At 35.8% G+C, this 17531-nt stretch overlaps 1 protein-coding gene across 1 annotated transcript in view; it reads left to right on the top strand.

Moving 5' to 3' along the window:
* The window catches only part of LTBP1 (latent transforming growth factor beta binding protein 1), a 481244-nt gene that overhangs the window by 421788 nt on the left and 41925 nt on the right, over positions 1-17531 (top strand).

Below are 17531 nucleotides of genomic sequence, written 5' to 3' on the forward strand. Positions count from 1 at the left end.
TTTGTGCTGTTTAAGATAATGTAATGGTTTCAAAATTAATTGTTAAATGTTTCTAGCAGGTAGAATATTAAATGATTGTTCTTGGGCTCCTGATTGAGGTGGATATGACATAACAGAAGTTATAACATAGTTAGAACAAGTGTAGTGAATGATTTTATCACAGGGACATATTATGCCACATTTCTTATGGTTGACAAATTGACCTTTATGACTCTGTTCTCACTTTTTCCTGTTACTTGTAAAGTAAGGCAAATTAAAAATCAAAGAAAATTAGCTATAGGCAATGCAAAGAAGACTAGTTTTGGAATTAGAAGATTGGAGTTTAACCCTCAGCTCTGTTACTACCTGTGTGAGACCTCGGGCAAATCATTTAATGAGTTAGCACTTATTTGTAGATGCTTACTTGCTATGTGCCAGCCCTATTCCAAGCTCTAGGAATGCAAATAAAAGAAAAAATAGTCCCTTCTGCAGAACTTATACTACTACATTCTTCCTAATCTCTATGGTCCTCAATTTTCTTATCTGTAAAATTAAGAATGCAAATTAGATGGCCTGTGAGGTCTCTTCCAACTCTAGAGTTATGATCTTGGAAAGGTTTATTTACCATAAAATTCAGAAATTCTGCTCCCTTTCTTATTAACTACATTTGTTTACAAGTGATGTGGGAAGGAGGGAAAACCAGTGTGCTAGTTTACTTTTTAGAATCACTTAAAGGAAAATAGCATATTTTCTTCAGTTTGCAAAATTGTTTGCTTGAACTTGCTTTTCATAGGGGTCTGTGATAACAGACCATAGGTGTATATATGACTGCTACATCCTAGAATAAATACAATGGATTTTCCAGCTGAATATTTTAGAGTTAAAAGTAAAACTGAATGGAACATGCAAACTCACATTTCAGTCAAGGGAACTTTTTAACAAGTTAAGCTTTTAATATAAACTAAGGGTAGTCACTTTTGATTGTCACATGACCTTCAGTTCTTTTTGTCTTCACTGGAGTCTATGTCATTGTTCTATTTAAGTTTTTATTATTTCGCTTTCTACTTTGTGTAGTGTGTTATTTACATATATTATCCATATATTCTAGAGAAGAATGCATTTACTCTTCTCATGACCTATAAACTTGAGGCATTAACTTCTAATCTAATCTAAGTGAAAGTTGCTAATTTGGGGGCAGCTAGGTGATGCAGTGGATAGAGCACTGCCCCTGGAGTCAGAAGGACCTGAGTTCAAATCCAGCCTCAGACACTTAACACTTACTAGCTATGTGACCCTGGGCAAGTCACTCAACCCCAATTGCCTCACACACAAAGAAGAAAGTTACTAATTTATACAAAGGATTTTTATCATAATAGCCAAAAACCTTATAAAGTGATATAAATAGAAACTATTTCCCCCTGGATTAGTTAACTAAACCTAAAATCTTAGCCCAAGTCATATGTGTGTGTGTGTGTGTGTGTGTGTGTGTGTGTGTGTTAACTGCTGCATTATCAAAAGTATAAGTCTTCATAGACCCAAGTATTGAGGCATTATCATAGTCGCTGTTATTGATGTTACTTATGGCCAAGCAGTGAGTATGCTTGGGTTCACCTAGCAATTTCTTTTCCTATGCATCCTGAACTGGATGTCTCATAGTCATCCTAAATTTAATAAAACCACAACTGAAACCATTATCTTTTCCCCTCCCCTCTTCCTAATTTTCCTAGTACTCTTGAGGGTAGCATTTTTCTCCTGATCACTCATATTCACAACCTAGGTGTCATCCTCACTCTCACTCAACCCATGTAACAATTGGAATGATGCCACCTGCTGGAGACTCACTGTAGCAAAGCTCTCTGCCATGAGGAGAAGGCGTCTGAGGGCAAGCGGCTATTTGGTGTCAGGAAGTGATGTTTGCTTGTGGGAGGAAGAGGGAGTGAGGCTAGCACTCTCACTCTTTTTTTGTGGGGCCATGGGGGTTAAGTGACTTGCCCAGGGTTAAGTGTCTGAGGCCAGATTTGAACTCAGGTCCTCCTGAATCCAGGGCTGGTGCTTTATCCACTGCACCACCTTCTGTTATTTTTGACTGTTTCATCAAGGAAACAGCCTGTGTTTCTTGAAGAAACAAAGGGGGGACTATAACAATTGGAATGATGCCACCTGCTAGAGACTTACTGTAGAAGAGCTCTGCCATGAGGAGAAGGCGTCTGAGGGCAAGCGGCTATTTGGTGTCAGGAAGTGACGTTTGCTTGTGGGAGGAAGAGGGCGCGAGGTTGGCACTCTCACTCTTTTTTCGTCTGTACTCTCGTGGAAAAGGGAGCTAGAAATGCACTTTCCCTTTAATAGATAGATGAATCTAGGCCTTTCTCTTTCTCTTCACCAAATTCTTATTCTCCTTAATAAATGCTTAAAAGTCTAACTCTTGCTAAAGCTTATAATTTATTGGTGATCACTCATTAGATATTTTAGACAAACTAGCTAGAGTTTTAGCCCCCTGCACCCCTTTATAACAACTCTCAACATATGCTTCTTTCCCTCCTCTGACACTCTCACCACTGGAATGCAGGCCCTTATCATGTGTACCTGTTATGATCCAGAAGTGATGGTAAAATTGCACAAAATAACCATTCAGAATAAACACATGGGAAATTATAAAATAATTATACATGTGTTTATTGTGATAAAATTTATTTAGTAAAGGGGCAGTATTGCATAGTGGATAGAGAACTGGCCTTAGATTCAGGAATACCTGAGTTTTAGCCTTGCCTTTGACACATAATGGCTGTGTAGCCCTTGGCTAGTCATTTTACTTCTCAATGCTCTGGGCAACTTTCTAAGACTTTTAGTTACTGAACAATTTCTGATCTGCCTATAGTGAAGGGTTTCTATAGCAGGAATTTTCTTATATTGATTATATCACAGGTCCACCTCCCCCCAAATATTTTAATAATTAAACTTGCCTTGCAGACTTGTTTAACTCAGCATGATTTTAAAATCACAACTAATAACTTATAACACAGGACATCAGAATGTTTGTCTTGAATTGACAATACAAAGGGATAATAGTTGGACCCACAGTTGTACAATACAGGATGCCCTGTATTACTTTCAGAAAGCAGCAAAATGCCTTTTAATGTTACCCTACTTCTCCTGGAAACAAAAGGCTCACCCTTTTAATAATAACATTCTAGGGGGCAGAGCCAAGATGGAAAATAAGAGGCAACCCAGCTGAACTCTCTCAACATTTCCTTCCAAATAATTTAAAAATAATTCATCAACTCTCCCATTAGAATGTAAACTTCTTTCAAGCAGGAATTGTTTCATTATTTGTACTTGTATCACCAGTGCCTGGCACATAGTAGGTGTTTAATACTTACTGGTTGATTTCCTAATTTCCAAGGTAATAGATACCTTGAATTTTAATATCTCTTTAGACAATTTTCCCTTTTCCTCTTTGTTGGGATTCTTTCTCTTTGTGTCTTTAGAATTTTGTTCTGGATATCTTTAGTGCATATGATCTTGACCTATCCTTTCTCTGAACCATTTGAAATCTACTCTTACCCAAGCTGGAATGCCCACTAGTTTATACCTGATTTTACTTCCTGATCACAAATTTCAAGATGGAATTCTCATCATTTCCAACCCTAAAGCCAGTTCCTCCTTCTGGGTGAGAATCAGATCCAAATTAAAAGTTCTTCTGGTTTGCTTCTTCTCTTCTTGAAGGACAAAATATATAAAGGCAAGTCAATAATTTTTAGTTGCTGTGTTTTGGGAAGATGGAACATTCTAAGCGATATCACAATAATTGGAGTCCTACATAATTCTTATAATATAACAGCATGCCAGGCTTGTGATTTGTTTTACAGAATCTTTACTTATTATTTCTAACCAAGTAGGTGTTAGTTTACTTTGATATATAATCACACAGTTATTTCTGCTTTCATTTACCTGCATCATTCCGCCTTGCTCTGATTTCTATGCTTCTTCACACAGTGATCTTATCAGAAGTAATTCAGAAAAAAAGATCCATTTGAGAAAGGAATACAATGTGTTCAATTTGAGACCTATTGAACTTGAGGTTAACAGTGAGGTATCTCAGAGGACTATGTTCTGTTGCCTCTACTTCCTCATCTATAAAATGAAGAGGCTAGCCTACATAGTCTTTCATGTTTCTTCTAGTTCTCAGTCCTGTTGCTCTAGGGGTCTTTTAGTTTTAAAGGGGGAGGAATCACCCACTCAAGCATAAAAAGAGGAGCTGACTCCAAATATCATCTCTGCCACTTAATACCAGTGTGACCTTTGTAAAGTTACTTCTCCTTTCTGAACTTCATACTTCTTCTCTGTTAAATGAATGAACTAGACTAGGGAGACATTTCTTGTCCCTTCCCACTTTAGGACTAGGATTCCAAGAAATTTAAGTTGACTTTTTGTGGAAAATGCAGTAGCATATAATAACTCTCCATTCTTCAGATGATCAGAAAGAGTTAACTCAAAAGTATTCCCCTTGCCTGTTGTCAGAGGGGCAGTTAGGTGCATCAGTGGTTAAAGTGCTGGGTCTAGAGTCAGGAAGACTCATCTTCCTGAGTTCCAATCTAGCCTCAGACACTTAGTAGCTGTTTGACCTTGGTCAAGTCACTTAAACCTGTTTGCCTCAGCTCCTCATCTGTACAATGGACTGGGGAAGGAAATGACAAAGCACTATTTTTGCCAAGAAAACCCCAAATGAGGTCATGAAGAGTAATATAATGAACAAACACAACAAAATAGTCTTTGTAGTAAACTATAGGTGTGGAATGAGGCACATATTTTCAGACATGGTCAATGTGTTGATTTGTTTTGCTTAGCTGTATTTCTTTGTTATGAGACAGGGTTGTTTTTGGGATGAATGGGGGAAGTTATTGAGAATTATCATCAATATTAAAAAGGAATATTAATGAAACATTTTCTCCCAAATAAAAAATAAATTAAAGGAGCAGTCTACTAAAAGTTTCCCATGACTATTTGAGAGCAGAATTTTGCTTGTTTTCTTCCTGTTTTTTTGTTACCATTTTATGTTTACCAGTTTACAAGCTTTTGACCTTTCTACACAGAAAACCCACAACCTGAAAAGTATGACTATTTTCTTCAAGAAGAGAATTAGAAATCACTGGAGATAGTGAGCATTGAATAATAGCACAAAAATGAAATTGACTAACTTTTTAATGGCAATGTGATATTACTGGCTATTACCATGAGACTAATTTAAAAATCAAAAATCTGTATTTGGTAAATTAAATGACAATTAAAGAGGTTTCAAAACCAAATTAGGAGGAAAGTTGGATTATAAGACACTATATAATCAGAACAGATTACTTATTTTAATGGAACTGTTGGCTCTGAAAAATGAAGGATGCTTTAAAGTGAATGGATTGAACTTGATTATCACCATTTCTAAGAGAAGTTTGATGAATAGCAGTTGCCATACTAAGGAATTCAAAAGAACCCAGAAACCATTTTGGTCAACAAACACTTGATCAACTTGCCAAGCAAAGAGATACAGCAGCCAAAGACAACACTGGTTTAGAAATACACAGTCATTTATTCAACTTATAGAGGAGGATGGTGGTAGGTTATGATGAATATCACTTGACAAAATAACAAAAACCAGCATAGTGGAAATTGAGCCTTCAGACAGTTCGACATGAGACTCAATTTAACCAGATCCTCCAAAGATTATTTATACACAAAACTGTATAGAATACAAGAAACATACAAAAAAAATTGAACATATTTTCCAGTGTTTCTATAACAATCCAGTTTCATAATTGATGACAATAGAACTGAAGTCTTCAAGAGAAGCTGGACTGGACCAAAAACACATAGAAGATATTGTCTTGAGCAGACACCATTTTTTAGTGCCCTTAGAGATGAGTTTCCTAGATATGTTAAAAAGTCATGTACCAAAATAATGGGGGGAAATCTTCAGGTGATCATTTGTTACTACAAAAAAAGCAACCCAAGAAGATATCAGTGACTTCTGACTGATTTGCCTACTCTCTCATCTCTATAAAATGTCTGTGAACAGATTGTGCATGTGTCAAGTGTTGTTTACAAAAAGTATCAGAAAAAGTAAGCACAGATGATTTTTTGATAGCAAACCACATCTTTTAGTTATGACTGAGAGAACTTTTTAAAATCCTGTTTGCTATCATCACAGAAGAAAAAATGATTTAGCAAATTATAATTTTAAAAACTATCCTTCAAAATGGTTGTCTTCCATGTATTTTTGAAGATCATATAGTTTGCCTTTAGAGATTCAGTAAAAAAGTTACTATTTACTTTTTCTTCAATCATCAATATCAAGTGAGGCATAAAACTTCTGTCAGAAGTTCTTATTATTCATAAAAGATGTTTTACACAGAGTCTAAGTGGAAGACATTATATCATTGTTCCTGATGCATTGTGTAGTTCTCCAGGTGTTTCTAATTGCATATGTTATTTTTCTGATTATATGTCCAAATTAATAAAAGCTCTCCCAAATGAGATTTGATAGGTCTGTCAATTTGGTATATCACCTAGATGTAATCTTCCAAATGAATTAAAATACAATCCATCCATACTTGCCCTTCCTTTGTGATTGTTGTCTAAGTCCTCTCATAAATCCTGTAGATGTTGCTGTTCTTTGATGTTGACTGACTGGGCTTTTTTTTTTTTTATTCTTTATTCCATTGCTCTCCTATAATTCTGTGCTTATCTTGCATTTTATTGCCGTTTATATTTACCATGTGCTTCTACTTTACTTTTTTTTTTTTTTTTTGCGGGGCAATGGGGGTTAAGTGACTCGCCCAGGGTCACACAGCTAGTAAGTGTTAAGTGTCTGAGGCCGGATTTGAACTCAGGTACTCCTGAATCCAGGGCCAGTGCTTTACCACTGCGCCATCTAGCTGCCCCTCCTTTACTTTTTGAATAATTACTGAGATAGTCTATAGACTCTTTTGAGCTTTTTCTTATGCAAATTGATTTTGATCAGATCAGCTACTTTGGAAAATAACATCTCTTCATGCTTACAAATCATATTTTCCAGTTATTTTTTGTTTGTTTTTCTCTTTTATGTCTACACTTGAATTCAAATCACCAGGTATTCCAAATGGTTAAATAATGTATTTTGCTCAGATTTTGACATATACTTGAACGGAAATTTCTTTGACTTAGCTTTTTAGTACATAAATTGTCTGTAGGTACTACAGATAGACTATAATCTGGGCCTTGCATTTCAAGGAGGAGAGAAAGATTAATTTTATTTGGAAAATTACATGGGCTCTTCAGTGATCTCAAACATGCTGCTTAATACAAAATCTCATCTTTAAATATCAACATTATCCTGATGATCCTATATTAATGCACATCATGGCTACTATCATTTCTGAATAATCAAAATCAAGGGGACCCAAAGGGCAATCATATAATTCAAAGTGGTTCCACCTGGCCTGTGGTGTATTATCAGTCACAAACTATATATTGTCAGGAAAAAGTATAATGAGGCTAGCCATGGAATGAGTAACTATTTTTATTTTTATTTTATTTATTTATTTTTTTTAGTGAGGCAATTGGGGTTAAGTGATTTGCCCAGGGTCACACAGCTAGTAAGTGTTAAGTGTCTGAGGCCGGATTTGAACCCAGCTACTCCTGACTCCAGGGCCAGTGCTCTATCCACTGCGCCACCTAGCTGCCCCCGTAACTATTTTTAAAATAAAAATGTTATTGTTTACTCTCAGCTTGATATACTTAATTATTAAATCAACAATCATTTATCAGGTAGTTAGCAGATGCCACATATTATGCTAGATCTTAGAGAAACAAAGAAAAAGCTCTGGAGCTTACATGTTATTAGGGGAGAAACATATCAAACAGGTTTATGATTTCATTCATGTGAGAACTCCATATACTAACAAACAATACTTGACTAGATAGTTTCATGAGTTATTATGGCCAAAACCTCACCATATAGAAGCCAGTTCAGCAAGGACTTATTAAGCACATACTGTGTGACCAGTCACTATCCTTCACACTAGGAATCCAAAACCAAAAATGAAATAGGTCCTACCCTCAAGGAGCTCACATTCTAATGGGAGAAAGAAACATGTACGCAGATAAGTAAATTTGAAGGATATACAAAGTAAATTTTTAAAAAAATTTTGAAGGAGATCAGAAAAGACTTTTTAAAGAAGTGTGTAGAACGTTTTTTTCATTTCCAGATCTCTTAGCATTTAGCCAGATCCATTAAATGCCAGGCTCTTTTTTTTAAAAAGCCATTACAATTTGGTGAGGCCTTCTAGGTTCTATGGTCCATTAACATACACATTGAGAACCTACAGTCTCAGCTCCATTGCCACTGGGAGGAGAGGGGGAAAGAATTTTATCAATTTAAGTGTTGATATTACTAAAAGAAACAATTCACTATGCCATGAATTATAAATTCCTACATTTTAATTTTTTAAAAAACAGTAAATCACTTTGTTCCTAATTTTTAATTGCTTGATCAGCCTGTCAAAATGGTTCTCGTACATCTTCCCCCAAAATGACATATTTTACTAATTCAGTTATAAATGTTACAAAATTTAATTCTTAAGTTTTATATGTTGTAACTAGGATAAGTCTATATTTTCCTCAAAAGAATATTCAATTTCACCTTTATACATAGTTTAAGATGTTTATAACCACTATTTCACTTATTTAATTTGTACTTCTTGACCTTAGAAGACAAAAATAGGAACAATAGTTGGAGTCAGACAACTCCAACCAAGTTTAAGGTTTCTTCCTCATCAGTAAAATGAGTTGTTTGGATTAGCTATTTTCTTAGGCCCTTTACAAAACTAAATTTGTGATCCTAAAATATGGAGAGCCATATTTTAGTTCCACATAGAGAAATTCAGTCTCAAATTTTGACCTATCCAAAAATGGAATAGTGTGCCCTAGGAGACATTGAGTTCCCTATTATTTAGGGTCTTAAGAGAAAAGAGAATCAATATTTATATAATGCCTGCTACGTTTCAGGAAATGTCCTAAGCACTTTACAAATATTATATCATTTGGTCCTCAAAACAAGCCTTTGAGTTTAAGTGCTATTATTATCCCCATTTTATATTTGAGAAAACTGAAGCAAACAGGATAAGCAACTTGCTCAGGGTCATACAGCTGGTAAATGTCTGAGTATGAATTTGAACCCAGATCTTGATTCCAGGCCCAGTTCTTTACCCAGTAGTGGTGCCATCTGCCTGTTGCTTATTTAAATTGAGACTGGGTGAATGCAACCACAGAATATTGGAGTTGAAAAGGAACCTTGGTAGTCAACTAGTCTAACATATTCCTTAAAAGAGATCTCTTCTACCACACCTAGTAAGTAGTTATCCAACTTTTATTTGAAGATCTTCACTGAGAGAGAATCCTTTACTTCCCAGGGCAGCTTGTTCCCCTTCTGAATAGTTCTTTTAGTAGGTCAGTCCATACATCTTGTTTTGCCCATTTAGGTGCTTACCATGGATGTTGTGGCAAACATTCTTATTCTTCTGTGGGTTGGACTGCATGGTCCCTGAGGTGTTTTCCAATTCTGAGATTCTGATTTTAATTTTTTTAATTCATCTACACTTTCAGTTACTACCACTGTAGCTTACTGCTACTACAACTGTTGCTGCTGTTCCTCCTGGATTCCTCCTTCTCTTCCTTATCTCCAAATATTCACTACATAGAATCAGAGAAGGTCTTTAGGTGAGTTCCAGAGGAGTGAACTCTTCTTGTGCCTGATGAACAATAAACTACAGTTTTGAATCCAGGGCCTATTTTTGGTGTAGTTCCTTGAGCATATTCTTTATGTACTAAAAGAGATAAAAGAGAATGATCATCTTTTGAAATTTGCCCCCATGAAATTAAGGTAAATTGAGACCTTTGAAATCAAGGAGTTCTGGAGGAACTATCAGTTTCAAGATACAGTGAGAAAAATAGATTTGCGATTATTTTAAGTCTAAGACTTTTTCTGGTTGCTGAGTTTCCATTATTCACCTCTTAAATACTCTACTTTATAGAGTTCAAGACCCTTACATTCTTTTTTTTTCTGAGTCTTCTTTTAGAAAGGAGAAGGTTAGTAAAACTTTGCAACAGGATATCTTTAGTTATTTTCTGGCTTGTGTCCATTTCCCAGAAGAAGGGAGGGGGGAGAAAAACCTCATTTTCCATTACGCTTTAAATCCATATTCTCTAACCTCATCATTGCTGCCAGACCTCACTGAACCATTTTAAATCTGTTTCCATACCCTGTTATACTTTCTGGACCTTCCCCAAATACCATTTTAAATTTCCTATTGATTAGATTAGAATTGATCGTTTTTCCCCTTGTACTCATCCTTCATTAACACTAGCTTCTCTTCTGTGTTGGGATATTGCCGTCACTTTAATCTCTTTTGGGCCAGTCTCTATGCCGTCTTTTAATTCCTTTTGGACAGCTTCTCTCTCAGTTTAATCTCTTTCAGTCCAACTTCTTGGCTAGGGTCTGCTGCCTCCAAGTTGGCTTCCCTTCCTGTCAGTAAGGAAAGTAAATACTGCATTTCCATTGAAGTATGAATCCTAAATTTCTTCCAGTGCAAACCCCTTTCCTCTGGACCTCCTTTCTCAAGATTCTGGCACCAAATGATTTACTTATTCCAAATGGTTGGCAAGCATTGGACTGAAATAGTGGGTCATTTCCTTCTTTATGGAGAAAACCAATGGACACGACACCTTCCAATTAAATATTTAGACTCATACATTTTTGGCCTGGTGGAGTTTTTGTCCAAAAGTTTGAGATTCACTTCACCAATATCATTTCTTCTGAGTTTACTATGCCTCTCTGCATTAATTTGAAAGCCCTATGCCAGTATTTGTGATGGAAAGGCACTAGAAGGTGAAATGATTCATCTAAAGGTCACAAAGTGATGGTTCTGAAGTAAAGGCCAGGTCTTCTGACTTCCCACTTAGCATAGAAAGAATTCCATGACAGCTACTGGACTTTGGATTTGTAGCAAAGTTCCTTCACCTTAAGGTCTGCCATCTTGGGGCTCCTGTTTGTTCAGCACACAAATATCAGTATGGTATTTTTTTAATCTCCAAAAAGTCTTTTAAGCCTCCAAATGAAAGGAATAATATTTCATTCCAGTGGTAGTTATACCTCTGGAAGTTTCCTGTGGGAGAGGTGAAAACCAAATGCCATTCCCTTTGCCACTGTTTGCTTCTCTAGGGTGACCTTTTAGCAAGTGGATAGTGTTATTAATGAATTTTTTCTCATTACTTTTAGATAAATCCTGTCTAGAAGGAATAAAATGGATATTGGGTTAGTAAGAATGGAAGCTAAGTTATGTAGTAAGTCAAGTAGAGTCAAGAAGATTCATCTTCCTCAATTCAAATCCAGCCTTGGACACTTAATAGAGCTGTGTGACTCTGGCCAAGTCACTTAACCCTGTTTGTTTCAGTTTCTTCTTCATCTGTAAAATAAACTAGAGAAGGAAATGGCAAACCACCCCAGTATCCTTCACAAAGAAACCCTAAATGGGGTTATAAAAAGTCAGACGGCAGAAAACAATTAACAAAAATAGAAGTAAAAACAAAAACAAAAACAAAAGATGTGTCCAAGGAGAAAACAAACAAGTTATTTCATTAAAGTGGATGTAAACATGCAGGTTATTTAATACATAAATTTATATGCACACATTTGTCTATATACGCCTTTGTTTTTATTGTCAATTTTGTTATCATGGGCTTTTATCACAATTTAAGTTATCTAATTGGTAAGCAAAATATATCAGTTCATCAGCCCTAGTAAGGGCATCATGGTATCTAGGTAGCTCCATTTTTATCTGTCCAAGTTTCATTTCAATGAAGTAGTTATAGGATCTGAGTGTCTTCAGAGTAGGGATTGTTTCATTTTTTTATCCATCTACCTCTAGCACTTAGCACAATGCCTGGCATATAGTGCTTAATAAATGATTATAGATTAATTAATAAAAATGAAACCATTTTGCTGGCTATGTCTATGAAACCTGTGTATTTCGTAATGATAAATAACTTTTTGTTGGTCCAACCTGTGATTTCATCACTATCAGCAATGATGATCTGACAATCAAACATTTACTCTGTTCCAGACACTTTGCTAGACATTGGAAATAGAAATGCAGAAGTGGGGAAAGCCCTGCCTTCAGCTAATGATTCATTGGCACTAAGCAAAAAGAATCTCAGCATAATCTTTCATGTAGCACAGCTGTCAAGTACAGCCAAATTTGGGCCCTATCAATCATTCATTGCAGTGACACTTTAAAAATGAGCATATGCAGATGTTTGACACTATAATTCTTTCTGATATTTAGAGTAATCATTTTGTTGCGTCATTGTTATCACTTATATTAAAGAACATTTTCCCTGTGAAGTAGACAGTACAAATATGATCATCTTCATTTTATAAATGGGTAAACCAAGATTCAGAGGGGGTAAGTGACAGACCTTGGGTTGCAAAGCTAGCAAGTGTCCAACATGATCTGAAGTCTCTTAACACCAAATCTAAAGCTTTTTCCAACTGTAAGAACCCATTCAGTTATTCTGTTTCCTTCCAACTGTAAGAACCCATTCAGTTATTCTGTTTCCTTGGTTCTTTTGATTTGTTTCCCTCTTGTATTTATTTCCAATATGTTCAATTGATGTTTGTCTCCTTTGCTTAAGAAATATAAATATTAATAATTTCTATGCAATACCATCAGCCAACACACTCTGTTGCCTAGTACCTCTGAGAAGTCTATTAGGAGTTTGGAAAAAGATTCATCTTTTGGATGCCATTTGATTGTGATATGCATGGCTTGCTGCTAATATAGCTTTAGACAGAGTTAATTTAATATTATTGGAAAAATATGAAAAATGAAGCAAAGAGAAAAATATATCTTGATAACTCCGAAATGATTCACTGTGAAGCTGGTATGTGAAATAGAATTATAGCTTCTGAATTCCAGTTAACACATTGGGATGATTTTCATTTGACCTATTAATGAAGGTCCTGTCACTGCTTTCATTAAAATAGATCATGTATTGCCAAGATTCAGGCTTATTTTTATAATTTTAACCCTAATGAAAAGTGCCCTGGATACAGGAAAGAATGGTAATGGGAAAACAACATTAAATGACATATATTATCTTTTTTTTGTGAGGCAGTTGGGGTTGTGACTTGCCCAAGGTCACACAGCCAGTAAGTGTTAAGTGTCTGAGGCTGGATTTGAACTCAGGTACTCCTGAATCCAGGGCCAGTGCTCTATCCACTATGCCACCTAGCTGCCCCCGACATATATTATCAAAGAAAATGCTAACAAATTGCCTTTATTTTGCATTTAGGTCATTAGTTAGATATGAAACAAATGTAGCCTGGTTAAGACATTACCTCAGCTCATTGTTGACAGCACTAAACTGTTAGCCCTTACAACACTTCTATAAAGCATTATTTGCTAAATAGTTATTCACCAGCAGGCCAGATTCCTTTCCCCCCTTTTTATTACAAATCCAAAGAATTACTTTTGTAAATCTATGTTAATTATCGTTACTCTTTATCTGAAAACCTGTAAATTAATTAGAACTTCCTTTGGGATTTGGCATCAGGTCCTATAATTTCAAATGCAGTTTTCTTTTTACTGTATTGTAGTCTAAAACATCTCTCTTTTCTTGTGATAGGAGGAGTGTCAGAAATCTTGGAATTCAGTGCTTGCCTCACAAAATTTCACTGAATTTCCTACCTCCCATTTATTGCCACAATTCCTTCTTTCCCCAGCTCCCCCAGTGATATGAAATGAAATATATAGAAATTTGAGACTGCTTCTTAGAGATGTGTCAACAATAGCTTTTTGCACAGTAAACAGTAGGTGTGCAAAATAATACTTGCCCCCACCTCAGTACAAACTGCCCCTTGACATCCTATGTGCCCTAATCTGGATGCAGTCTTTCAAAGTACCTTAAATCTTGACACCCAAAACTGAACAATTTACTGCAAATTACAGCTTTATCAGCTTAGAAAACAGTCAAAATGTTAGTTCCTTGAATTTTGACCTTATACTATTTCTAATGTTGTTTCAGAGTACTTTAGTTTTAGTTGTGTGTTTTTTTAATGCATCACACCATCATATGAATCTTGTGTACAACCAAAACCTCATTTTCTTTTTCAAATGCTTAGCTGCCAACTAAGCCAGGTCTCCTTCATCTTGTATTCTTTTCAGTTCATCTTCCTAAACTAAACACAAGACTTTATAATCATCCTTGTTAAATTTCAACTTGGTTTCAGTCCATCATTCTAGACTGTTGAAATAATTTAAAACCTTGATTCTGGTATCTATTGTATTAGCTATCCTTCCCTGCTTTGTGTCATCTGCAGATTTTATAAGCATATTCTCTGTCTTCAACTGATTTATAAAAAAGTAAACATTTCTGGATGAGCATGAATGATGTTACTTTAATCAAAGTCATTTTAGGCAGCTCCTGTGATTTTATATAAGATAGAGATTGGAAGTTGAGTGTCTCAGAATAAGGATGGAGGCAGTGTGGTATAGAACAAAGGTTCTTAAACTGGGTCATGACCCCATATGGGGTCATGTAACTGAATATGGGGGGGGTTGCAAAAAATTTGGTAACAGTAAAAGGTTCTACATACCCATTTTATGTACCTATATACCAAGGGTTATGTAAAAATTTCTTGAGTGAAAATGGATCACAAGTGGAAAAAGTTTGAGAAATCTTGGAAGTCAGTGCTTGACTCATTGGGGTATATTAAGGAGTATAGCCAAGGACACATGTCTTTTGACCTCTATGTGCCTCAGGATACACCTTAGGAATTGTTTAACTGGATCATACCCTTGAGTTTCCATCTGTACTGATGAAAACTTCTAGGCTGAAGAAATCCTTTACAGATGAGGCTAGGGAAAAGAATTAAATAATACTTCAGTCCCTGCCCTTCAGTAATTAAAGGAATCTCCTTTACATCACTTGACCTTACTGTTTACATTTGTGGAGGCAGTTTATTAAGGAGTGTAGTGTGCAGGGTTTGGTGTCAGAATCTTGGCTCTGCCCCTTATTACAAGAAGCCTTTCCCAGTTTGCCTTAATGCTAGTACTGTGCCTTCTCTCTGTTGACTTCCTCCAGATTATCTTGTGTTTATCTTGTTTGAATATAATTGTGTGCTTGTTGTCTTCCCTATTAGTCTATGAGCTTCTTGACAGCAGGAACAGTCTTTGGCTTTTCTTTGCATCCCCAGTTTTTAGCCTGGTGCCAGGGACATAGTAGATGCTCAATAGATACTTGTTGTGGAGCAGCTCGCAGTGGATAAAGCACTGGCCCTGTATTCAGAAGGACCTGAGTTCAAATCTGGACTCAGACACTTGACACTAGCTGTGTGATCCTGGGCAAGTCACTTAGCCCTCATTGCCTTGCAAAAAAAACAAAACAAAACAAAAAAAAAGATACTTGTTGACTGATTGTTACTCCTTCTTTGATCATGGGCAAGTCACTTAACTGTCCATCTATAAAATGGTTTAGTGGTAGCTTGGACTAGACCTTTAAAGGTCTCTTTTATCTCTAAATATGTTATCTTCTGACCTTTTAAGTAATGGCTTTGGCACGTTCCTATAGCACTTTAACTTGGAGCAGGTGACCTTCCCATATCTGGTATCAGTTTTCTTCTCTGTAAAATGATGGGATTCAGTGAGGTGATCTCTGAAGTCCCTTTAAGTGTACCCCCTTTTTCATATGCAAAACTTGGTCCCTTTGACAATTGCTGATTTTGTGATGTCTAAAAGTAGCCGTAGTCCATGGAATGGTGACTCCTATGGCACTGTCCCCCTCCTGACAGTTGATTGAATTCAATAATTATTTATTGAGGGTCCAGTGTGATGACTCTGGCCTAAACATTCTGACGGATACAAAGACAAACAGGACATGATCCTTGTGCTCAAGGAGCTAACAGTCTATTAGGAAAAAGGAGAAAGATCCAAAAATAACTATAGATACTATACAAGATCAAGGGATTATTTCTACTTGGATGAAGCAGGGAAATCTTAGAATCATAGGAGTATACTATATATTAGTATAGTTGGAAGTGACTTGAGAAGTCAACTAATCCACTCTTTCATTTTGGAATTTAAAAATTGAGACCAGAGGAGTTAGGTGATTTGCCTATGGAAAAGGTGGTGTTTGAGCTGGACCTTAAAAGAATAAATTTGATTTTGATAGTCATAGTTAAAAATAAGGGCAAAGGCATAAAGACAGGGAAATAGAGTGTTTGGGGTAACCGTGGAAGGTCTAGTTTGGGAGTGGGAGGCAGAACATTTGTTTCAATGTTTTATTCATATTCTCAGTGGAGTCTTTCATAGTATGTAAATACTGACCAGTTAAAACAAAAGATGAGTGACTACATTGTATAATATGCAACCTTTATTTAAAACATTGTATTCCTAAGTGAACTTGCCAATGTATCTGTGTATTTAAAACACTCGTTTTTCTTTTTAAATAAGAAAGATAAAAGGTTATGCTTTATAAGTTGAGAGCAAGTTTTCCAATATTTTCATTATAGTTTTGTTGCCATTTAAAGTTATCTTCATTTCATAATTGTGGTAATTTTATAAACTGGTATTGGGTTTTTGCAGGGTGGTGCTTTATTCAAAAATTCTCCACATATTTCTTTGAATTCTTTATATTTGTGTTTCTTCATGTCATAGTACCTATTCCATTACATTCATAGACCACAATTTGTTCATCTAGTTTTCCAGTCATTGGGTACCTATACACCCAGATTATTTTCAGTTTTTTGCTGTTACAAAGTTGTCCTACTAGATATATTTTACATAAATAATCCCATAGGATGGAAGGAAAGGATGCAAAGGAGAAGGAAGGAAAGAAAGATATAAGTGCCTATGATTTGCTGTGCACATTAAGTGATTTACAAATAATATCTTGTTTGATCCTTACAACAATCCAGGGATGTAGTTGCCATAATTATCCCAATGTCACAGATGGAAAAACTGAGGCAAATAAGGTTAAATGATTTGTTCAGGGTCACACAGCTAATAAGTGTGAGAAATCTGGTTAAGTCAAAGAGTATGCGAAATTATTTGCCAGGATGACTGAACAAGGTCATAGCTGTACCAGCAGTAAATTTTTATAATCATTCTATTTTTAAGTTCTTGACATAATTATTCATAGTTATGTACTTGGTCTGTAGTTTTTATTGCACCCCCCACCCTCACTAAATGTTACCTCCTCATTCTGTCTCTCACTCGTGGCCATAGAACCTTTCCTTAAAACAAAAGTCAACCAAGACATTTAATAGGTCATACAGTATATATCGCATTCAACATGTTTAATCCACTAGGGGAAAGAGGTATACTTCATGGATTCCCTTTATATTATTGTCATTACTTTCTTAGTTCTGCTTACTTCACTCTTCATACTAGAGTATGTCATGGGCATTGTCTACAGGGAAAAAAATGAAATATTATTAGTAGAGACAAGAGCCTTTGGTAAGCAGTGTC

This window comes from Dromiciops gliroides, chromosome 2 (genome assembly GCF_019393635.1).
Source record: "Dromiciops gliroides isolate mDroGli1 chromosome 2, mDroGli1.pri, whole genome shotgun sequence".
Classification (NCBI taxonomy): Eukaryota; Metazoa; Chordata; class Mammalia; order Microbiotheria; family Microbiotheriidae; genus Dromiciops; species Dromiciops gliroides.